This window comes from Hyperolius riggenbachi, chromosome 10 (genome assembly GCF_040937935.1).
Source record: "Hyperolius riggenbachi isolate aHypRig1 chromosome 10, aHypRig1.pri, whole genome shotgun sequence".
NCBI classification, from domain to species: Eukaryota; Metazoa; Chordata; class Amphibia; order Anura; family Hyperoliidae; genus Hyperolius; species Hyperolius riggenbachi.
In genome coordinates this window covers 271,185,559-271,212,168 of record NC_090655.1, presented here as the reverse complement: position 1 = coordinate 271,212,168, position 26,610 = coordinate 271,185,559, and the positions used below count along the sequence as shown (strand labels likewise).

Sequence of the window (26,610 nt, the reverse complement as noted above, 5' to 3'; positions counted from 1 at the left end):
TGGGAATCAGAACGCCCAGCAGGTTAAGGGAAGTGAAGGAGAAAACTGGGAAACGATACAAAGAAAACTACTTTACACAGTTCAGTCTGGGTGAATGGAAGCTTTTAATATTGACAAATCTACAGCTCATAGTAGGTAAATAACAATGGTATAAATAACTTTTCCTGGAGTTTCACATTCTTATTTTCACTTTAATAGATTAAATTCTTGTGCACAGCAGCCATAGTAGTGTGATGTAAAATCAGATTCATTCAGCTGCCAACAAAAATAATCATTGTTTTCATCACTCTCTTGTTATTAGGATTGTCTGTTCAGCCAGATAAAGCTGTTTTTAGGCTTTCATTAACTTTTTAGGAGTGCCATGGCTGCATGTAACATTAGATCCCTCCTCATTTACATACATAAAGTACCAGGTATATTAACCATTGCAGCACTGAACAAAAGCAAATTCTAACTATATATAAGAGAGAGAGAGAGAGAGACATACACACACATACAGTGGCTTGCACAAGTATTCGGCCCCCTTGAAGTTTTCCACTTTGTCACATTGCTGCCACAAACATGAATCAATTTCATTGGAATTCCAAGTGAAAGACCAATACAAAGTGGTGTACACGTGAGAAGTGGAATGAAAATCATACATGATTCAAAACATTTTTTACAAAAACTGCAAAGTGGGGTGTGCGTAATTATTCAGCCCCCTGAGTCAATATTTTGTAGAACCACCTTTTGCAGACTCCAAGAGGTTTTCTTCCAATATTGCCCTGTATTTGGCTCCATCCATCTTCCCATCAACTCTGACCAGCTTCCCTGTCCCTGCTGAAGAGAAGCACCCCCAGAGCATGATGCTGCCACCACCATATTTGACAGTGGGGATGGTGTGTTCAGAGTGATGTGCAGTGTAGGTTTTCCACCACACATACCGTTTTGCATTTTGGCAAAAAAGTTCCATTTTGTTCTCATCTGACCAGTGCACCTTCTTCCACATGTTTGCTGTGTCCCCCACATGGCTTGTGGCAAACGGGACTTCTTATGCTTTTCTGTTAACAATGGCTTTCTTCTTGCCACTCTTCCATAAAGGCCAACTTTGTGCAGTGCACAAATAATAGTTGTCCTATGGACAGATTCCCCCACCTGAGCTATATATCTCTGCAGCTCATCCAGAGTCACCATGGGCCTCTTGACTGCATTTCTGATCAGTGCTCCCCTTGTTTGGCCTGTAAGTTTAGGTGGACGGCCTTATCTTGGTAGGTTTACAGTTGTGCCATACTCCTTCCATTTCTGAATGATCGCTTGAACAGTGCTCCGTGGGATGTTCAAGGCTTTGGAAATATTTTTTTGTAGCCTAAGCCTGCTTTAAATTTCTCAATAACTTTATCTCTGACCTGTCTGGTGTGTTCTTTGGACTTCATGGTGTTGTTGCTCCCAATATTCTCTTAGACAACCTTTGAGGCCGTCACAGAGCAGCTGTATTTGTACTGACATTAGATTACACACATGTGCACTCTATTTAGTCATTAGCACTCAGCAAGCAATGTCTATAGGCAACTGACTGCACTCAGACCAAAGGGGGCTGAATAATTACGCACACCCCACTTTGCAGTCATTTGTAAAAAAAAATGTTTGGAATCATGTATGATTTTCGTTCCACTTCTCATGTGTACACCACTTTGTATTGGTTTTTCACGTGGAATTCCAATAAAATTGATTCAAGTTTGTGGCAGTAATGTGACAAAATGTGGAAAACTTCAAAGGGGTTGAATACTTTTGCATATATATATATATATATATATATATATATATATATATATATATATATATATATATATATATATATATATATATATATATATACACACACATACATATATACATATATACATACATACATACATACACACACACACACAGTCTTAAATGCTTTATAAACCAATGCACACAGTAGAAGAAGAGTCCTTAAGATTCTTTGTAAATATACTTACATGTTCAAGAAGTGACATAAAAACATTGTGAAAGAACACTTATAGCCAAGACATTTCACAATCATGTCTGCCAAGCAATGATTTACAACCAAATTATTTCCCACACTCAGCACATAAATAGCGCTGCTCACCAGTAAGAAACCTCTCATGTGTGACAAACTGCGGTTTCCATGCAAAATATTTCCCACACTCCCCTCATGACTGACCTGCTGTGATTTATGTCCAAAACATTTCCCACACTCAACAAACATGTCTGACAAGCCATGATTTACTCCCAAAATTTTTCCCACACTTAGCACATGAATATGGCTGCTCACCAGTGTGAGATCTCTCATGTCTGATGATTTGAGCTACTCCCAAAACATTTCCCACACTCAGCACATGAATAGGGCTGCTCACCAGTGTGAAATCTCTTATGAATGACAAGGTATGATTTACTCCCAAAACATTTCCCACATTCATCACATGAATAAGGCTTCTCACCGGTATGAGAACTCTTATGTATTTGAAGGTTTCCTTTAGCTACAAAACATTTCCCACACTCATCACACGAATAGGGCTTCTCCCCAGAGTGAGATCTCTCATGTGTGACAAGAGTTGATTTTTGTCCAAAACTTTTCCCACACTCAGCACATGAATAGGGCTTCTCACCAGTGTGAGTTCTTTCATGTATGACAAGAAATGATTTGAGTGCAAAACATTTCCCACACTCAGCACATGAATAGGGTTTCTCACCAGTGTGAGATCTCTCATGCGTGACAAGGAACGATTTGTGCGCAAAACCTTTCCCACACTCAGCACACGAGTAGGGTTTCTCCCCAGTGTGAGATCTCTCATGTGTGACAAGATTTGATTTTTTAGCAAAGCATTTCCCACACTCAGCACATGAATAGGGCTTCTCTCCAGTGTGAGTCCTCTCATGTGACACAAGGTTTTTCTTTTCTTGAAAACATTTCCCACACACACCACATGAATAGCGCTGCTCACCAGCATGAAACCTCTCATGTGTGAGAAGCTGCGATTTCCATGCAAAACATTTCCCACACTCAGCACATGAAAATGGTTTCTCACCAGTGTGAGTTCTCTCATGACTGACAAGCTGCGATTTACGTCCAAAACATTTCCCACAGTGATCACATGAATAAGGCTTCTCACCAGTGTGAGATCTCTCATGTATTTGAAGGTTTCCTTTAGCTACAAAACATTTCCCACACATAGCACATGAATATGGCTTCTCACCAGTGTGAGATCTCTCATGTATGACAAGCTGTGATTTCCAAACAAAACATTTCCCACACATGGAACAGGAATAAGACCCTCCAGCAGGGGGAGAGCTGTGCTGGGTATGAGGCCCATGAGGGTTAGACAGGTGAGGGGAGTCTGGGGAAATATTTGGGGTAACCAGGATATCTGCAGGAGACTCTTGTCCAGTGACATCATCATCCGTTGTACAGTCTGTGGATACAGAGAGACGAGTCTCTGAGAGGTTCCTGATGCCGGGACTCCACCCTGCAAATAGAGAAACATCATCACTTCCTGTTAGAGAATACTGAGGGGAGGAACAATTATCATTAGGGATGGTCAGTGAGCTGCTGATAATTCCAAGTTGATGCAAAGTTTATGCAGATTAGAAATGGATCAGATGCAGCAGCTGCATAACTTTGCAGATTATACAAACTTATGCAGAATTATCAACACTAAGCAGGATAGTGACATTTTACAGCAGGATCTACAGTGTGGCCATATGGACAGAGGAGAGATGACATCTTATGTTGATAAATGTAAAGTCATGCACCTCACACAGTTACAGTTTAGTTGAAAAAACAAAAACAAAAGACATCCGTCCATCAAGTTCAACCAGAAAAAAAATTAAAAAAAATAAAATGCTCACTGTCCTGAACCTGCACATATCCCAGCAGATAACTATGGCAGCCTTCACATTCTTCTCACTTCAGTGGTCCTTTAAATGCAGTCAGAGTTTGCTACATCTATTTGTTATTCCAGATTTTAAATTACTCTTAGGGACGGTTTCCACTAGGAGCCGTGGCTGTTTCCAACTTGGCCGTGGCTCCCGTTCTGCTGCGCAGTCACAGCATAAATCGCCAAGCCCTGCCACGCGTGGCTGTTAAGATTTACAGTAGCTGCAGGCTGCAGAAATCTGCAACATGCTGCCCAGATTTGCATGTCGTTGTGATCTGGATGGCAAGCCCATGTTAGAGATGGGTGGTGGCATTTCTCACCTGCACTAGTGGAAATCGTCCCTTACTGTAAAGAACCCCCAAATAGATGGCAAAACCTTTTTTCTCTTGCGTAGTCACCTACATTGTGCAGAGGTATCACAGTATTCATAGGTACCTCTGTGTGATGTTGGTGAATACATAAAATAATGCATTATTTTGTACCAAAACCCCAGGTTTTAACTTAGCTGCATGGATAGCAGTGAATCCTGGATGACTGATTTCTTTGAATGTATTTGTATGAACAGTTGCTCGTGAGTGTGCGAAGGGTTAACCGACTTTGTTATTTTGTTGGTCACACCCCCTTTAGCACCTCCCTAATAATGTATTTAAATGTCCTAACTTGAGGCGATGTGCCTGGATCTAAGTGTTTTACTATGTGTATAACTTCAGTTCCCAAAGCACATTGCCTAGTGGTATTATCTGATTCCTTTCGCTCATTTATTCCTCACATTCACACTCTAATCAGCTCCTGTCCTCTCCAGCACAAAAACGTATCTCATATCCGGCCTTTTCTCACTCAGGACACTACTAAGATGTTAGTACATGCACTATTAATATCTCGTGTGGACTATTGTAAAATACTACTGCGTGGACTACCAACTGACAGACTGCCACCGCTCCAATCTGTACTGTATTCAGCTGCTCGTCTCATTCATCTTTCTTCTCGTTCTTCCTCTGCTGCTTCTCTCTGTCAAAATCTTTATTAACTTCTTATAAACCATATGATTTATTTTAAACTCTTAATTCCTAACCTACAAAGCTCTCCACAATCTCTCTCCTTCATGCAACATCTCTCTAGTTTCCAGATACCAACCCAAATGCAACCTCAAATCTGCACATGACCTTCTTCTGTCCTCCTCTAGTATCACCTTCTTGCACTCATGTAAACAAGATTTCTCCCATGCTTCCTCCCTCCACTGGAATTCTCTTCCAAAACACATCCTTCACTCTCCATCTTTTGAAATCTTTAAGCGCACCCTCAAACCTCCCTTTTTTCTGACAAACTTACTTCTGACTAACTCAGGTCATTCTCCTTCAACCTCTGGTCAAGTTATAATCTTTACTAAATATAACCTAAAACACACCGCCTCTAGGAGGGTGTGTGTGTGTGCGTGTGCGTGTGTGTGTGTGTGTGTATACACACTGTACATGACTTCACATGTGCTTCACCCTCTTCTGGAATGCCCTTCCACAGCTCATCCATCGCTCTCCAACCTTTGAAATCTTTAAATGCTCCCTCAAAATTCACTTTTTCTGACAAGCATACACTTTAACCTAGGCTATTCCCTCTTTGACCTCTCGCCAAATTGTACTCCGAACTGGATAACCTAAACATGCACTGCCTGTATGTATACTTTCCCATCTCTTGTTTCCCCCAATGTTTTAGATTGTAAGCTCGCAAGGGCAGGGCTCTCTCTCTCATCCTTTTGTGTCTTGGAATTTGTTTTTTATTTCAAAGCTTGCAGTCTGCTATACATTTTATTCATCTTGTTAAATTTATCATTGTAATTATAAGTTCTGTATTTTGTAACAATGTCTATATTTGTTGTATAGCATTGTCTGTATAATTATGTACCCCTTGTTTGTTTTTCTTACTTTGTACAGCACTAAGGAATATGTTGGCGCTTTATAAATCAATAATAATAAGTTAGCCAATGGGATCATCACTAGATATATGGCTACCTTAACTCTTGTGACAACAAACCTACATGTACTTATAGCAAGAAATCTGTGTAATGTTTGCAGAGCAATGTGGTGTCACTTACACATTCTTATTACCACTGTATCCTCGTGTCTCATATGCCTCTTGTAATGTACCTTTATCTCTATCTTGTTCCCAATTGTACAAATAAAGATACTCTGACGGTACAACACACTAAAGTATAGGAGCTGTGAGGTGGAGGAATTATCAATTTATGTAATGGCGATCCCAAACCACTAATACTTCTGTAGCTGGATATAAATATATACCGTATATACTCGCAAGCAAGCCGAATTTTTGACCCCCCAAAAGTGGGCCAAAAGTTGGGGGGTCGGCTTGCTTGCGAGTCATGTCCCCCCGGCCGCCGCTGCCGCTGCTGCTACTATTATTTTACCGGCGGCCTCCAATTTTCCCCTCTCCGTCTCTCCGTGCAGGCATGTAAATAGTTGGCAGCAGCTCGCCCTACGGCGGCTGCTGTGTGATGATGGAGGAAGCGTAGAGAGCGGCTTCCTGTAGCGGCGATATGTATCGCCGTTACTATGGGAACCTCTCTCTCTACGCTTCCTCCGTCATCACACAGCTGCCGCCGTAGGGCGAGCTGCTGCCAACTATTTACATGCCTGCACGGAGAGACGGAGAGGGGAAAATTAGAGGCCGCCGGTAAGATAATGGCAGTGGCGGCGGCGGCGGCGGCCGGGGGAGGGGAAACGACCTAACTACCTACCTACCAACACTGAGCACTATACTGGGGCACTATGCTAGCTATACTGGGCACTATGCTAGCTATACTGGGCACTATACTACCTATACTGAGCACTATGCTAGCTATACTAGGCACTATACTACCTATACTGAGCACTATGCTAACTATACTGGGGCACTATGCTAGCTATACTGAGCACTATACTGGCTATACTGAGCTCTATACTGGCTATACTGAGCACTATACTGGCTATACGGAGCTCTATCCTGGCTATACGGAGCTCTATCCTGGCTATACTGGGGCACTATGCTAGCTATACTGGGGCACTATGCTAGCTATACTGAGCACTATGCTAGCTATACTAGGCACTATACTACCTATACTGAGCACTATGCTAACTATACTGAGCACTATGCTAGCTATACTGAGCACTATACTACCTATACTGAGCACTATGCTAACTATACTGGGGCACTATGCTAGCTATACTGAGCACTATACTGGCTATACTGAGCTCTATACTGGCTATACTGAGCACTATACTGGCTATACGGAGCTCTATCCTGGCTATACTGGGGCACTATGCTAGCTATACTGAGCACTATGCTAGCTATACTGGGCACTATACTACCTATACTGAGCACTATGCTAACTATACTGGGGCACTATGCTAGCTATACTGAGCACTATACTGGCTATACTGAGCTCTATACTAGCTATACTGAGCACTATACTGGCTATACGGAGCTCTATACTGGCTATACTGGGGCACTATGCTAGCTATACTGAGCACTATACTAGCTATACTGGGCACTATACTAGCTATACTGAGCACTATGCTAACTATACTGGGGCACTATGCTAGCTATACTGAGCACTATACTAGCTATACTAGGCACTATACTACCTATACTGAGCACTATGCTAACTATGCTGGGGCTCTATGCTAGCTATACTGAGCACTATACTGGCTATATTGAGCACTATATTGGCTATACTGGGGCACTATGCTAGCTATACTGAGCACTATACTAGCTATACTGAGCACTATACTAGCTATACTGAGCACTATACTAGCTATACTGAGCACTATACTAGCTATACTGAGCACTATACTAGCTATGCTGAGCACTATACTAGCTATGCTGAGCACTATACTAGCTATGCTGAGCACTATACTAGCTATGCTGAGCACTATACTAGCTGTACTGGGCACTATACTAGCTATACTGAGGCACTACCTACCCATACTGGGCACTATACTAGCTATACTGGGACACACTGGGGGGATCACGCGGCCAGCATTTCCTACCCCCGGCTTATATGAGGGTCAATCATTTTTTCCTGTTTTTTGGGGTAAAAGTGGGGGGGGTCGGCTTAGTAACTACAGCACAGATCAAAAGTTTGGACACACCTTCTCATTTAAAGAGTTTTCTTTATTTTCATGACTATGAACATTGTAGATTCACACTGATGGCATCCAAACTATGAATGAACACATGTGGAAGTATAGTACATAACCACAAAGTGTGAAACAACTGAAAATATGTCATATTCTAGGCTCTTCAAAGTAGCCACCTTTTGCTTTGATTACTGCTTTGCACACTCTTGGCATTCTCTTGATGAGCTTCAGGAGGTAGTCACCTGAAATGGTTTTCACGTCACAGGTGTGCCCTGTCAGGTTTAATAAGTGAGATTTCTTGCCTTATAAATGGGGTTGGGACCCTCAGTTGCGTTGTGGAGAAGTCAGGTGGATACACAGCTGATCGTCCTACTGAATAGACTGTTAGAATTTGTATTATGGCAAGAAAAAGCAGCTAAGTAAAGAAAAACGAGTGGCCATCATTACTTTAAGAAATGAAGGTCAGTCAGTCCGAAAAATTGGGAAAACTTTGAAAGTGTCCCCAAGTGCAGTCTCAAAAACCATCAAACACTACAAAGAAACTGGCTCACATGCGGACCACCCCAGGAAAGGAAGACCAAGAGTCACCTCTGCTGCGGAGGATAAGTTCATCTGAGTCACCAGCCTCAGAAATCGCAGGTTAACAGCAGCTCAGATTGGAGACCAGGTCAATGCCACACAGAGTTCTAGCAGCAGACACATCTCTAGAACAACTGTTAAGAGGAGACTGTGTGAATCAGGCCTTCATGGTAGAATATCTGCTAGGAAACCACTGCTATGGACAGGCAACAAGCAGAAGAGACTTGTTTGGGCTAAAAAACACAAGGTATGGACATTAGACCAGTGGAAATCTGTGCTTTGGTATGAGGGGTTCAAATTTGAGATTTTTGGTTCCAACCACTGTGTCTTTGTGCGACGCAGAAAAGGTGAAGGATGGTCTCTACATGCCTGGTTCCCACCGTAAAGCATGGAGGAGGTGTGATGGTGTGGGGGTGCTTTGCTGGTGACACTGTTGGGGATGTATTCAAAATTGAAGGCATACTGAACCAGCATGGCTACCACAGCATTTTGCAGCAGCATGCTATTCCATCCGGTTTGCGTTTAGTTGGACCATCATTTATTTTTCAACAGGGCAATGACCCCAAACACACCTCCAGGCTGTGTAAGGGCTATTTGACCAGGAAGGAGAGTGATGGGGTGCTGCGCCAGATGACCTGGCCTCCACAGTCACCAGACCTGAACCCAATCGAGATGGTTTGGGGTGAGCTGGACTGAAGAGTGAAGGCAAAAGGGCCAACAAGTGCTAAGGATCTCTGGGAACTCCTTCAAGACTGTTGGAAGACCATTTCACGTGACTACCTCTTGAAGCTCATCAAGAGAATTCCAAGAGTGTGCAAAGCAGTAATCAAAGCAAAGGGTGGCTACTTTAAAGAACATATTTTCAGTTGTTTCACACTTTTTAGTTATGTACTATACTTCCACATGTGTTAATTCATAGTTTGGATGTCTTCAGTGTGAATCTACAATGTTCATAGTAATGAAAATAAAGAAAACTCTTTGAATGAGAAGGTGTGTCCAAACTTTTGGTCTGTACTGTATATGCTCCTATACATAAGTCACCCCTACTGTGACCAATCTGTGTATAGTAATGTACAGTGACCATTATCAGCTTATTACAGGCCGGTAACACTAAGTCACCCCCTACTGTGGCCAATCTGGGTATAGTAATGTACAGTGACCATTATCAGCTTATTACAGGCCGGTAACACTAAGTCACCCCTACTGTGACCAATCTGTGTACAGTAATGTACAGTGACCATTATCAGGTTATTACAGGCTGGCAGCAATACGTGTCATGTGACTGCACAGTATACAATTAACATAGGTAGGTAATTTACATTTTTAGTTGTATACAGCCCTCCTACAACATTTGTAAACAACAACAAGGACTTCAGTTTAAAAACAGGGATTTCTGTATTAGCAATAACATTAAAGAGGAACTGAAGTAAGAGGTATACGGAGGAGCGGGGGCGTGGACGGCTATGCAGGAGTGAAGACGCGTGTCTCCGCGGCTCCTCCAGCTCACCACTAATCCTGCGGCATCCTGGCTTCCACACCAACCCAATCCCCGCAACACCACTCTCCAGCGATGGCGGACAGCAAGGGCTCCAGACCGGCACCCGACTTGCCCAAATCAGCCCGCTCTAAAGCTGAGGAGGCGGCCGAGAAGCTGGCCAGATACGCACATGGCGCCAGGCAAGATGGCGGCGGCGCCGCTGCACCGCTCACAGTCTCCCAGCCCGTGACCACACATGCCTGCAGCTCAGCAGAGGGAGACACAGACATGGAGCATGAGGAGGGCCCAGAGCGGACCACCAACCGAGCAGTGAGTAGATGCCTCAGCCCCAAAGCACATCAGGGGGAATCTACCAGAAAGAAAAAGAGGGAACAGGCCTCCAGTGATGGGGACTCTGATAATGGGGAGAGGGAACCCACCAGGGCTGAACTGTTAGCAGCAATACAAGCAATACAATCATTACAGCTTAATGTATCAGCCAAATTAGACACTGTGCACTCTGATTTGTCTCTAGTGAAGGATGATTTAAGGAAGCTTAGAGAAAGAGCTGCTGAATCAGACAGGAAAATCAGTGACATAGAAGATGCCATGAAACCCATTCAGACAGCACAATCTGACCTCTCCAAAACCTCAGCCATGCATGACCTGAAATTAGATGATCTGGAGAACAGATCCAGGCGTTCTAACTTACGCTTTGTGGGTTTCCCTGAAAAAACAGAAGGGGCAGCCCCAGAGAACTTTCTGGAACACTGGCTGAAAACAGCTATTCCTGACCTGGCCCTATCACATACATTCTCCATAGAAAGAGCGCACAGGGTCCCCGGCGGCACCCCAACACCTGGGAAACCCCCAAGACCCATAATTGCGAAATTCCTAAACTTCAGGGACAAAGCTGAAATCCTCCGAAAAGCTAGATTGAGCCCTCAGTTGGAATACAATGGTGTCAGGATTTCCATATATCAAGACTTTTCTGCCGAAATATAAAGGCTCCGAGCCACATACCAGGCGGTTAAAACAGGCCTCAGGAATAAACAGATCAACTACAGCATGTTGTTCCCAGCCAAGCTGAAAATCCTCTTTAATGGCAAAGCGCTCTTTTTCACCACCCCTGCTGAAGCAGCCACATGGATGGAAGGTCAGGGTATGCCGATACCAGTGATCCCCGCAAAACCCAAGCGCTGAATGACTGCACTAAACCCACAACGCTCCTGAACACACCTTGAAATAAGCCTCTTGCTGCCTAGGCTGCACAGACTCAGGACTCAAGTCCTTTTTCCTCCTTTTCATTTTCTTTTTTTTCACATTCAAATGGACTGGCCAATATTTATATGCCTCTATATAATTTTTTTTTCCTTTTAGATTGCCCACAGACTTTCATTACAGTTTCAATTTAAAGAGACTCTGTAACAACAAAAACCTCCCCTGGGGGGTACTCACCTCGGGTGGGGGAAGCCTCCGGATCCTAATGAGGCTTCCCACGCCGTCCTCTGTCCCACGGGGGTCTCGCTGCAGCCCTCCGAACAGCCGGCGACTGTGCCGACTGTCAGTTCAATATTTACCTTTGCTGGCTCCAGCGGGGGCGCTGTGGCGACTTTCGGCACGGAAATAGACGGAAATACCTGATCTCCGTCGGGTCCGCTCTACTGCGCAGGCGCAAGTTTCCGGCGCCTGCGCAGTAGAGCGGACCCGACGGAGATCGGGTATTTCCGTCTACTTCGGCGCCGAGAGGCATCAGAGCGCCTGCGCAGGAGCCAGGAAGGTAAATATTGCGTCACGGCTGTACGGAGGGCTGCAGCGAGACCCCCGTGGGACAGAGGACGGCATGGGCAGCCTCATTAGGATCCTGAGGCTTCCCCTACCCGAGGTGAGTACCCCCCAGGGGCCGTTTTGCCGTTACAGTTCCTCTTTAAGATGCTCTCCCTACATTCCTTATACAACAGTGACATCTACTGGCACAATGTGGTATATAAATTTTTTTTTGTTGTGGATCCTACCTCAGGGTCTATCAGATGCACTTCTGTAGGGCCTCCTGCTATATTAGCAGAATTGTAGTAAACGCAAGATCACTTTACCAAGCTAACCCCCCCCCCCCCTCTTCCCACCCCCGACCCCCCCCCTCCTTCCACATCCCCATCATAGATCTTACTATAATGCTGTTACAACATTGAAAATTGGAATGTGTATATAAATGTTATGCTCAAGAGCTAGTAGGGGCCAAATGTTGAGAACTTTGTGAGGGAATATGTTTATGTATAAGGAAGAACTGTATAATGTTAAGTGGTGAGCTGGACATAGCTGACCTTTTTGTTGCTAACCAACTCTTTAACTAGTTTAGGGTGTAAGACTCTCTATAGTTCTATTAGAGAGTAGGGGTTTAAAGAGGGTAGACCTGGGCTCAGATCACCCTCATAGGGATTTATGTTTTCGATTGTTATTGTTTTTTTTCTGTTCCAGTACAATGTTATCCTATATATTCTCCATTTCACTCCAGCAAGGTATGCAGTACAGTCTCGTTCTCACGGCACTTCTCAATCTGTGTGTAGAAGTAGTGATGTATGGCCAACTCCTAATATGTATAGAATGTAACTCATGGCTCTGATTCCGATACTATCGTGGAATGTCAGAGGGATGAACAACTCAATTAAACGCAAACTGATATTTAATCATATCCGTAAGCTAGCTCCTCAAATAATTTGCTTACAGGAAACCCACCTATTAGGAGCTAGAGCCTTTCTCCTCAAGAAACCCTGGATAGCTAAATACCACTTGGCGCATTACTCCTCCTTCTCAAGAGGCACGGCTATTCTGATTGCCAAAACTTTCCCGGGCTGCGTCTCAGACGTCAGGGTAGATCCCAAGGGAAATTATGTCATAATTAGATGCCTACTTGAGGGACGTCCTTTACTATTAGCTTCAATATATATACCCCCTCCCTTTGACATAGCGGTACTAACTACACTAATGAGTAAAGTACACCCCTTATTAGATGGCCTGTTAATTATACTCGGGGATTTTAATGCGGTCTTAGACCCTGATAAAGATAGGCTGAAAACAGGGGGGAAACCCTTCCCAGCATTACTCAACTGGCTGGACACATACAACCTATGCGACATATGGAGGTGGAAATCCCCTGACTCTAAAGTTTTTTCCTGCTTCTCAGACTCCCACAAAACGATGTCCAGAATCGACATGGGTATGGGGTCTGTAGACGCCCTGCCACTAGTAGACTCAATTGCTTATTTACCGCATGGTGTATCAGACCACTCGCCCCTAATGTGTAGACTAAGATTACCAGCCCCGACCACCCAAACACTATGGCGAATGAATCCAGCCTGGCTGGAGGACGAGACTGTACTGCAGGAATGTAGGAAAGGTGCGATGGAATTCTGGCATATTAATAAGGGTACTGTTGGGGAACATGTCTGCTGGGATGCTGGTAAAGCAGTACTTAGGGGACATTTCAGGGCCTCCCTCTCAACCATCAGACATAATGAAACCGCGCTGCAGGAATATCACGAGAAGGCCTCTAATGAAGCCCAGATTAACCTAATCTCCAACCCCTCTGATGCTAACTATATCCATTGGCAGATTGCACGCAGAAAACTCGAGTTAACTAACCTACAGAGGACCAGACGCAAAGACATCATTCAGTCCCAACGTTTCTTTGAATTCGGGAACAAATGTAGCAAATTATTAACATACCTCCTAAAGTCCTCCCTAGACTCTAGGGCAATACCCACTATTAAAACCCCCTCTGGTCGCTTATGTGATATGTCCACAGATATCGCTAATACCTTCACGGACTTCTACACAGACTTATACTCCACTAAAACCGGAGAGGTGGATAGGGAAACAATGAATTTTCTGGTGGGCCTGGATCTGCCAACTCTTTCTGAGGAAGAGGCTAAAAATCTAGATGCTCCTATCACCGCCCAAGAAATTAGCGCAATTATCTCCTCCTTTAAACACAATAAAGCACCAGGCCCAGACGGCATCCCTATCGAATGGTATGCAAAAAATAAATCACTCATGGTCCCACATCTAGAATCTTTATTTCAACATATACTCAATACTGGCGCCCTTCCCGACTCAATGTATGAAGCACTCATTACTCTAATTCTGAAACCCAATAAAGACCCCACTCTATGTGACTCTTATCGCCCGATATCTCTCATCAACACGGACATAAAAATCCTTACCAAAATCCTTGCCACAAGGCTTAACAACTGTATCACTTCCATCATTCACCCAGACCAAACTGGCTTTATACCCGGTCGTTCCACTAGAATGAATATTAGGCGATTATATTCCAACTTACAATACCCACATGTAAACTCTGGCACTAGAGTGATTTTATCCCTTGACGCCAATAAGGCGTTTGACTCTATTGAGTGGCCATATGTAACGGCAGTGCTGAAGATTTTTGGCTTCGGGCCTGTTTTTCAGAGATGGTTTCGAATTCTGTATGATAGACCCCGAGCCAAAATACGTATTAACTCCTTAATTTCCCCCCTCTTTTCCATTGCTAGAGGTACTCGGCAGGGTTGCCCACTATCCCCCCTCCTCTTCGCCATCGCCATTGAACCCCTTGCCCAAGCCATTCGCAACAGCCCTGATATCCAGGGCCTAAAAATAAACAAGACACAGGAACGCATATCTTTATATGCAGATGATATGTTGGTTTACTTGGCAGATCCAGGTCCCTCTCTAGAAGCCACTCTAAGCATATATGACACATTTCATGGGATCTCAGGACTATCTATCAACTGGTCCAAATCCATTTTATTCTCTCTCGACACCTTCGATCTCCAAATCATCACCAAATCCTCACAATTACAAATCACTGAAGAGTTTAAATATTTGGGGGTATGGGTGAGACGTCACATCTCCTCATTTCTGGAAATAAACCTTGTCCCCACTCTGACACAGGTGGAGGCGAAATTGCGTAAGTGGTCCTCTCTGCCCCTAAACCTTTGTGGCAGAATATGCATTATCAAAATGGTAATCGCCCCCAAAATCTTATACATTATGCAAATGTCCCCAATATGGATACAACAATCCATTTTTAAAAGGATAAACTCCATAATAGTTTCTTTTATCTGGTCTGGATCCTCACCCCGTATCTCCCTGGCCACGCTCCAACTCCCTACAGCACTTGGAGGCTTAGCCCTACCCAATTTCTTTATCTATCATCTGGCAGCCCAATTAGTTCCTATTCAAAGCTGGCTTAGCAATGACAGATCAAATGCTACATTGGCAACAGAGGCAGATATAGCGGGCTCTTATGCGTCTCTCTGCAGCGCGGTTTACAGATACAAAGTGTCTGCCGGGTCTGAGGGAACAGCTCTTATTTATAACACTATTAGAACTTACAGGAGAGCACGCAAACTCCTTGGGGAACCCCTATCCTATGTCTCCTTCAGCTCTCCCCTGTGGGGTAATCCTAATTTACCGGAACTTCTGACAATCCCTGATATAATTTTCTGGCACAAGCACGGCATCAAATACGCAACCCAACTATATGCTGAAGGCCTCTTCAAAGACTTTAACACACTACGTACGGAATTTAGTCTTCCCAGACATTCCCTCTTCCGCTACTTGCAATTGCGACACGCGATGCAAACACAGCTAGGCCTGTCAGGAGTCTCTCTCGAACCTTCAGAGCTAGAGAAAATACTACTTAAAAATGAACCTACAAAACAAATATCTACTCTATATAACTTCTTAAACTCTAGGGGGAACGACAGGAAGGTCCTGGCCCTTAGAGAACGTTGGTCATCCCATGACCCCACTCTCACCCAGGAAAAATGGGCGGAGCACACGGAATTTTTCAATAGAGATATTATTGCCTCACACGATAAACTCATAAACATTAAATGGATTAACCAAGCATATATTACACCACTAAGACTAGCAAAAATGAGCCCAGCTCATAATGATTGCTGCTTTAAATGTAAAACCCCCCATGCCAATTTCCTACATTGTGTGTGGAACTGCCCCCTAGTTAACGGCTACTGGAAATCGGTCATACATTTCCTAAGGGACACCCTCCAACTACCAGTGGCTTTAGACATCCAATTATGCTTGTTAGGAATTGTGGGCGACATCCCCTGTAGCAAAAGTCAAGCGACCCTCACCAGAATTCTCCTCTTTTACGCCAGGAAAGCCATCTCCCTGAAATGGAAACTATCTACAGCCCCATGCCTGAGGGACTGGAAAAGACTGGTGAACTCAGCCCTCCCTCTATATAAAATCACTTATCAGTCAAGGAACCAATTCAAAAAATTCGATAGAATATGGTCCAAGTGGGTAGATGCTTCCGAAAGCACAATCCCCAACCTTGACATTAATGTGGCCATTCAAGATCTACAATGGATCTAAAGTCGCTAGATACACTTCTGCTAGACGGGAATACGGGTTATATCATACAGTCGCTGTGAGATTTGACTACTATATGTATAAATATGTTAAGCATAGTTTGGTATACTTGCTGGAAAAATTCCTTTTATCCTTCATGTACTGTTTTTTTTGTTCTTGAAATTAATAAATAATCTCTTTAAAAAAAAAAAAAAAGAGGTATACGGAGGCTGCCATATTTATTTTCTTTTAATCAATACCAGTTGCCTGGCAGCCCTGCTGGTCTATTTCTCTGCAGTAGTATCTGAATTACACCAGAAACAAGCATGCAGCTAATCGTCAGATCTGACTTTCAAGTCTGAAACACCTGATCTGCTGCATGCTTGTTCAGGGGCTATGGCTAATAGTATTAGAGGCAGAGGATCAGCAGGACAGCCAGGCAACTGGTATTGTTTAACAGGAAATAAACATGGCAGCCTCCATATACCTCTCTCTTCAGTTCCCCTTTAAAGGGCAACTGAAGTGAAACGGATATGGAGGCTGCCATATTTATTTCCTGTTAAACAATACCAGTTGCCTGGCTGTCCTGCTGATCCTCTGCCTCTAATACATTTACCCATAGCCCCTGAACAAGCATGCAGCAGATCAGGTGTTTCTGACATTATTGTCAGATCTGACAAGATTAGCTGCATGCTTGTTTCTGGTGTTATCTAGACACTACTGCAGCCAAATAGACCAGCAGGGCTGCCAGGCAACTGGTATTGTTTAAAATGAAAAATATGGTAGCCTCCATGTTCTTCTTACTTCAGTTGCCCTTTAAGTCCTCTGGGTTCTCTTCTCTGTCAGTTCAAACCAGTAGGCTGCAATCTCCAATCCTCAAAAACAGGAGAAAGAAAGGTCAGATCATAGCGCAGCCTGCATATCAATTGCATCCAGTGGCCACCGCCGTAGTGTAGGATCCCCATGGGAGATTTATGCAGGGTCACCCTCCATCGCCGTGTCCTATAATTACATAGATGGCACGCTCCCCCGACTCACAGACAGCGCACATAATGCTTGTTCAATGGCAATTAGCTATCCAGGATCAGCTAGCGGTCACTCAGGTAGAGACACTGGCATCAACCATTGCTGTTTTTTGTACACCGAAGATTCAGTATAGAGACTGGGACCATGGTGAGAAGATCGGCGAGAGACGTAACAACCATAACCACTAAAAGTAAACCAAAGACGTAGAAAAATAAATATTTGATTCTTACCTAGAGTTTCCTCCAGCCCCATAAGCACGTCTGAGTCACTCGCTATCCTCCCGCGGTCTGCCGTTCAGCCGCAATCAGCCCCGGTAACAGCTCGGTCACAACATGCCGGGGCTGGTTGCGGCTGAACGGCAGACCGCAGGAGGACGGCGAGGGACTTAGACGTGCTTATGGGGCTGGAGGAACTCCAGAGTAAGTATCAAATCTTTCTTGTTCTACGTCTCTGGTTTACTTTAAGCTGATGATCCAACAATCGGTGAGATATACATTGACTGCCTATATACTCTGCAAGCCTCACGTAGTGCGCCCCACATCTGACAAAACCTGAAGTACCGGATAGAGGTGTGAGCGATAAAGTAGTGTGTTGACGGCTGTATGGGAGCGCTCCACCCAGCAAGCTATTTTAGTGATTTTAATTGGTCGGTCTGTTATTTATAATTGTGTTTTGCATTAAAAGTGGATTTTGTACATTAACCTCCCTGGTGGTAATCCCAAGCTGAGGTCGGGCTAGCCACTGGTAGCTCTATGCAGAGTATTGCGCGCAGCGGGAGCCTGTACTCACCTCCCGGGGGATCCAGATGTCGGTAGCCGTTCTCCTTCCTGTCCTACGAAGCTCTGAAACACTCTGGTGAGATCGCCGTCATTGATCTCACCGAGTTAATGCGCCAACCGGAGGTAAAATTGCAGCGCTGGAGCCCAGGGAGGTGAGAGTGCTGGGGCTGCTGCAGGCATGATTATTTCCTAATTGTAGGGTCTGAAACCTTTTAAAATGACCGCTTTGAGCAATGTCCCTTTACACGTTACATTAATGCTATTGGCCCTTGACAGGGATGTTGCTTCCCCCTTCTTTAGGGGGTTATAAGCGGTAGGTTACTGTGGTGATTGAGATAGGCAAGCTACTATATATTTCTTGGGGCACACTAAAATCCATGGTACAATGTCTAGACTCCCTGCCCCTGATGAGTCAAGAGACAATGGCGAAACATGTCGGGCAGAGACTTGGGGCGCGATTCACAAAGCGGTGCTAACCCAGTTAGCATGCCTAAAAGACTTTAGGCGTGATAACCATTGCACCACGCTGGTGAAAAGCCAGTTTAGGCGTGATAAGTTTAGGCGTGATAAGTTTAGATTGCGCGCAAAGTCCCGCGCGCAAAACTCTAACGCGAAGTGCACCAGACTTTGCTAGCACAAAAAACTTTTGATCAGCTGTGCACTGCGGTGCTAACCTAGTTGGTGCTATAGTTATCACGCCTAAACTTATCATGCCTAAACTTATCACGCCTAAATTGAGTTTAGGCGTGATAAGGGGCTTTTCACCAGGGTGTTAGCACCGCTTTGTAAATCAAGCCTATGGTGTACCAGGAAGGAAGAGACAATGCATGGAGATGAGGGACCAAGCAGTGGGCATACTCTGAGGGGACCACGGCTGACTGGAGGCAACGGGGGAAAAGCCCGTACAAAATCTCTGAGTGATATGGATTTTAACAGGACACAAGTGTATTTTATAATAAAGATTTGTATTGGTTAATCTGGATGATGCTATGGGAGTCCCTATTATGTATTGAGGTATATGGCTATACTGGAATGTGGGGCGCCGGGACGGCTGAGGCACCCAGGATCTGAGCACTGTATGACCAGGACTAGCAGTGGTCACTACAGCAGGGCAAGTATGTTCCCCCGGCGGGTGTCCGTGGTGGTGGGTCGGATCCCCCTAATCTGAGTTGGTTTGTCTTCTTTCCTGTCACAAGTGAAAGTGGAATGAACTGCTGGAAATCTAAAGTGCGTGCAGGACTGTCTTTTTATGTAGTGGAGATAGAGGCTGATATTTCTACCATTGGGTTTTTATGCAGAATTATGTGGAATGATATCAATGTGTATATGCTGCACTTTGTATTTTTATACAGAGTGAAAATCGTGCGGGTAAAATTGGCACGTGTATTTAGACTGACTGTTTAAAGTTGTTTTTTGTTTTTTTAATTGACGCAGATTGAGATCAGCACATGTAAGCACATTAAGGTAGCCATACACTGGTCGATTTGCCATTAGATCGACCAGCTGACAGATCCCTATCTGATCGAATCTGATCAGAGAGGGATCGAATGGCTGCCTTTACTGCAAACAGAGTGTGAATCGATTTCAGCCTGAAACCGATCACAATCTGTTGAGCTGCTCCTGCCGCCTGTCCCCCCCCCCCCGCCCCGTATATATTACCTGAAGCTAGCTCCGGGTCCTCTTCTCCGCGCTGCAGCGCATCCCAGCATCCCGCACCGCATCCCAGCGTACACTGTGTCACTCCGTGACCAGGAAGTTCAAATAGAGTGCTCTCTATATGAACTTCCTGGTCACTAGAGTGACACAGGAAGTTCATGTACGCTGGGATGGAAGCAGGAACAGAGCGGTGCAGCGCGGAGAAGATGCCCGGGAGCCAGCGTCAGGTAATGTATACTTGATCGGAACGGCCGCCGCTAGCGACGCGTTCCCTACCTGCGGGCAACCGAGGGTAATTTCCCGCACGGCGCGATCGACGGACCGATCCGATTTCGGGAGGAAATAGGATCGGCGGGTGCGTTTAGCGCGAATGATTGGCAGCAGATTCGATCCCAGTGATCGAATCTGCTGTCGAAACGGGTGCAAATCGGGCCAGTGTATGGCCAGCTTTAGTCTGTGTGGATGTGTGCTGAAACTATATCACAGGGTTTTATTAAATGTCTGCCAGACTAAGTGCAACCGCACTCAGATACCCTAGAATAGCACAGTGTAGGAACTGAAGTGCTTTTTTATTTGTAGACTGTACAAATAATACAGTCCAGTCTGTGAGCAGTGACACAGTCATACCAACTAAAGATATTCAGTGTTTAATGTATATTACTCACCTGTTCTGCTCTCTATAAGCTCCTCATCTATAGCTGTCCCCATAATGTCTCCCTCCTCTGCAGACTGCTGATCACACCTCACATATGTCTCTTCTTCTTCTTCTTCTTTAATCACTTTTATTATTAAACCTTCTATAGACTGCTGATCACTCCTCACATACGTCTCTTCTTCTTCCTCTTTTATTGTCCTCATCACGTCACCCTCCTCCACAGACTGCTGATCAATCCTCACATACGTCTCCTCTTCCTCTTTATAGGTCCTCATCATGTCACTCTTCTCTGCACACTGCTGATTACGCCTCACATACGTCTCTTCTTCTTCCTCTTTAATTGTCCTCATCATGTCACCCTCCTCCATAGACTGCTGATTACGCCTCACATACGTCTCTTCTTCTTCCTCTTTAATTGTCCTCATCATGTCACCCTCCTCCATAGACTGCTGATCACTCCTCACATATGTCTCTTCTCCTTCCTCTTTAATTGTCCTCATCATGTCACCCTCCTCCATAGGCTGCTGATCACTCCTCACATATGTCTCTTCTTCCTCTTTAATTGTCCTCATCATGTCACCCTCCTCCATAGGCTGCTGATCACTCCTCACATACATCTCTTCTTCTTCCTCTTTAATTGTCCTCATCATGTCTCCCTCCGCCGTAGACTGCTGATCACTCCTCACATACATCTCTTCTTCTTCCTCTTTAATTGTCCTCATCATGTCTTTCTTCTATGGCCAGCTGATCACTCCTCACATATGTCTCTTGTTCTTTGAGCTCAGATCTCAGCTCTGAAAAGGATAACAGATTATAGCTGTAAGATATTAGCAGTAATAAACCGAGCACAGAAAATAACATAATTTGCTAGGGGTGATAATATCCCATAAGCTGTAGTATCCTGCACATTCAGTACCACAGTCCTCTCTCCCAGTGTGCCTTGCTCATCATCTGGTGCTTCTCTCCTCCTCTCCATGCACACATTCCTGGGAGGTTACAGCAGTGTCGGCAGTGGTAGATGGATGAGGATGTGAGGAGAGAACAGCTAGGGACAGAGGGAGATAGGAGCAGAGGCCTGCAGCTAATTAGCTATAAATTATCATTACTTATGGCTCTGGCACCTGATGAACTAGGCAGATGAGACTGCAGCTCCATATCCTGACCATACCTGAGCCCACCTGTCCATCACCTACAAACCCCAAACCCTCCAAGAGCCATAGCAACAAACCCCACAGCTGGGACAGTGCCAATACCAGGACCAAAGCAACAGAGGCCACCCAACCCCTCTCCAGCTGCAGCCTCCATCTCCTCTGCCTGTCCTACCAGCTACACCCCTAGTTACCTGGCTCCACCCTCTAGCTGTGACCCACCAGCCATCATCTTTGTGCAGCCTTCATCTCCTCTGTCTGTCCTACCAGCCACGCCCCTTGTTACCTGGCTCCACCCCCTAGCTGTGCCCCAGCAGCCATCATGTTTGTGCAGACTGCAACCTCTCCCACTGCGGGACATAAACCTCCTGTGACTGCAGTAATAAACACAGATGATAACAGGTGTATTTAGATGGAGGATTTAGAGCATAAGATCTCAGTTCTGAAAAGGATAATAAATTATAGCTGTAAGATATTAGCAGTAATAAACCAAGCACAGAAAAGAACATAATTTACTAGGGGTTGATAATATCCCATAAGAAGTAATAGAAATCTAGAAATAAGGTAATACAGAGAGTGTGCAGACATGTGAGGCACCAGCTGGAGGTGGCAGCTGCTCCACGAGGATCTTATGGGCTCAGTATTCAATGGCACAAAGCTCCACACTCCACTATTCACAGATTATATTCTTTTCTACGGCCTCAATTCACAAAACATTATTGAATGCGGTAATGCAAAAAAAAAAAATTTAAAAAATTAAAAATAAAATTATTTTACTGAACAGGTTATAAAAACTCAATTCTAGGCTGTTACCACAAGGAAATGTAAAATGACCGACCATTGAGATAAATACCTCAGTGCATGTCAGTAATTTGCACTTCACCATTGGGTAAAAAAGGTAAGTGTTTGGTAGTAAAGACTAGGTCTGAGCTGATGGTAACTTACAAGCAGACATGCAGTGAAATGACAGTGGCAGACAGCCAATAGGAAGAGGCTTCCCATTCTGCTACTCACTCCATTGGTGCTGATGCACTGCCAGGCGGACATAACAAATTACAGGAGAAGAGTACATTTTAAAAAAAAGTTTCCCTGTATGCCTTTAGAGCAAATCTGTCTAGAGGGATGCAGGGATGTTTTTTCTTATGATGCACTGTAGCTGAACATGTGTGTGTTCCTGGCTGACTGCACTGTCACTGTTATTAGCGAATGGCCCTTAGTGAATTGAGGCCTACGTCTCCAAACTAACCCAGCATATGGATACTTTCGATCATTCTTGATACTAAAAGCCTACTATACTAAAAATAAGATGGGGGGTAGGAGGCGCCCTGGTGGGTACTTGTCAAATGTTCAATGGTATTGAAAAACACACGTAGAACTCTAAATATATATATATATATATATATATATATATATATATATATATATATATATATATATATATATATATATATATATGGAAAATCCTACCTTAATGAGTAGTCATTCACGAGATCTGATAGTACATACTTTATTAAGGCACTTAATAAAGTATGTACTATTTCGCGGTGTTAACCACTTAATCAGGTCGAATACCATGCCTTTGGAAGGAAAAGCAAATGAGGCACTAAGCATATGGTAAAATTACAGATTGGGCTATCTATTATAATAAGCAGTCATCTATGCATCGTGTTCAGTACATAGAAAGACATTTCAGACAATGTATCCGTATGCATGATAGCGATGAAGCGGTATACACCACGAAACGCGTTGTCATTTTAAGTGCCTTAATAAAGTATGTACTATCAGATCTCGTGAATGACTACTCATTAAGGTAGGATTTTTCCTCACATATATATATATATTCCATATACATCTTCTCTTGTCTCTGTGATGTGACTGAATTATTACCAGGAAGGTGAGATGCCGGCACTGGAGGGACATGGCTATATTCCATATACATCTTCTCTTGTCTCTGTGATGTGACTGAATTATCACTAGGAAGGTGAGATGCTAGCACTGGGGGGACATGGCTATATTCCATATACATCTTCTCTTGTCTCTGTGATGTGAATTATTACTAGGAAGGTGAGATGCCAGCACTGGAGGGACATGGCTATATTCCATACACATCTTCTCTTGTCTCTGTGATGTGACTGAATTATTACTAGGAAGGTGAGATGCCGGCACTGGAGGGACATGGCTATATTCCATATACATCTTCTCTTGTCTCTGTGATGTGAATTATTACTAGGAAGGTGAGATGCCAGCACTGGAGGGACATGGCTATATTCCATACACATCTTCTCTTGTCTCTGTGATGTGACTGAATTATTACTAGGAAGGTGAGATGCCGGCACTGGAGGGACATGGCTATATTCCATATACATCTTCTCTTGTCTCTGTGATGTGACTGAATTATTACTAAGAAGGTGAGATGTCGGCACTGGGGGGGCATGGCTATATTCCATATACATCTTCTCTTGTCTCTGTGATGTGAATTATTACTAGGAAGGTGAGATGCCAGCACTGGAGGGACATGGCTATATTCCATATACATCTTCTCTTGTCTCTGTGATGTGACTGAATTATCACTAGGAAGGTGAGATGCCGGCACTGGAGGGACATGGCTATATTCCATATACATCTTCTCTTGTCTCTGTGATGTGAGTTATTACTAGGAAGGCGAGATGCCAGCACTGGAGGGACATGGCTATATTCCATATACATCTTCTCTTGTCTCTGTGATGTGAGTTATTACTAGGAAGGCGAGATGCCAGCACTGGAGGGACATGGCTATATTCCATATACATCTTCTCTTGTCTCTGTGATGTAACTGAGTTATTACTAGGAAGGCGAGATGCCAGCACTGGAGGGACATGGCTATATTCCATATACATCTCCTCATGTCTCTGTGATGTGACTGAGTTATTACTAGGAAGGTGAGATGCCAGCACTGGAGGGACATGGCTATATTCCATATACATCTTCTTTTGTCTCTGTGATGTGAATTATTACTAGGAAGGTGAGATGCCGGCACTGGGGGGACATGGCTGTATTCCATATACATCTTCTCTTGTCTCTGTGATGTGACTGAATTATTACCAGGAAGGTGAGATGCCGGCACTGGAGGGACATGGCTATACTCCATTAACATCTTCTCTTGTCTCTGTGATGTGACTGAACTGATACTAGGAAGGTGAGATGCCGGCACTGGAGGGACATGGCTATATTCCATATACATCTTCTCTTGTCTCTGTGATGTGACTGAATTACTACTAGGAAGTTGAGATGCCAGCACTGGGGGGACATGGCTATATTCCATATACATCTTCTCTTGTCTCTGTGATGTGAGTTATTACTAGGAAGGTGAGATGCCGACACTGGAGGGACATGGCTATATTCCATATACATCTCCTCTTGTCTCTGTGATGTGACTGAATTATTACTAGGAAGGTGAGATGCCAGCACTGGAGGGACATGGCTATATTCCATATACACCTCCTCTTATCTCTGTGATGTGACTATATTATTACTAGGAAGGTGAGATGCCGGCACTGGAGGGACATGGCTATATTCCATATACATCTTCTCTTGTCTCTGTGATGTGAGTTATTACTAGGAAGGTGAGATGCCAGCACTGGGAGGACATGGCTATATTCCATATACATCTTCTCTTGTCTCTGTGATGTGACTGAATTATTACTAGGAAGGTGAGATGCCGGCACTGGAGGGACATGGCTATATTCCATATACACCTCCTCTTATCTCTGTGATGTGACTGAATTATTACTAGGAAGGTGAGATGCCAGCACTGGAGGGACATGGCTATATTCCATATACATCTTCTCTTGTCTCTGTGATGTGAGTTATTACTAGGAAGGTGAGATGCCAGCACTGGGAGGACATGGCTATATTCCATATACATCTTCTCTTGTCTCTGTGATGTGACTGAATTATTAATAGGAAGGTGATATGCCGGCACTGGAGGGACATGGCTATATTCCAGATACATCTTCTCTTGTCTCTGTGATGTGACTGAATTATTACCAGGAAGGTGAGATGCCGGCACTGGAGGGACATGGCTATATTCCATATACATCTTTTCTTGTCTCTGTGATGTGAGTTATTACTAGGAAGGTGAGATGCCGGCACTGGAGGGACATGGCTATATTCCATATACATCTTCTCTTGTCTCTGTGATGTGAATTATTACTAGGAAGGTGAGATGCCGGCACTGAAGGTATATTCCATATACATCTTCTCCTGTCTCTGTGATGTGACTGAATTATTACTAGGAAGGTGAAATGCCAGCACTGGAGGGACGTGGCTATATTCCATATACATCTTCTCTTGTCTCTGTGATGTGACTGAATTATTACTAGGAAGGTGAGATGCCAGCACTGGAGGGACATGGCTATAGCAGCAGTTATATAAAGCCTCTTGTGCGGCAATTACTTCAAGGAGGATGATCAGGATAGCGACAGGTGTACTATGACCTCCTTTGTAACAAAGTATGTCCACCCCGACCTCTGCTCTGCTCAATATATAACAACAATTAGTCACTCAATTACCTCTTCCAGCAACGTCTCTCCACCTCCTGCAAATTCTGCAACTGCGTAACACCATTTCCTGTCTTTGGTTTTATTACTTCCAGTCTGTGCGTTCCACCTGGTTTAGGCAATGTCGCCATCTTGTGGTGAATAGGCTAACTGCAGGCTCTGTGTGTGTGGCCTGTACTCATTCATCCATTACAGTGGTGCCCACGAGCAAATACAGGGTTTTCAAGAAGGGGACTCCTGAAAGTTCTCTCTCAGCCATGCATAATATGAACTGTTTAAGAGGTTTGGGGAGGATTCTCTACTAATGGATCTAAGTATAATTACTGTACAGCAGGGCCGGGCCGA

The 26,610-nt window shown here is 44.2% G+C and overlaps 1 pseudogene; it reads right to left on the bottom strand.

The window, feature by feature from the left end:
• The window catches only part of LOC137535435 (zinc finger protein 585A-like), a 68,830-nt pseudogene extending 42,507 nt beyond the window's left edge, over nucleotides 1-26,323 (bottom strand).
• Nucleotides 26,324-26,610: the final 287 nt, after the last annotated feature.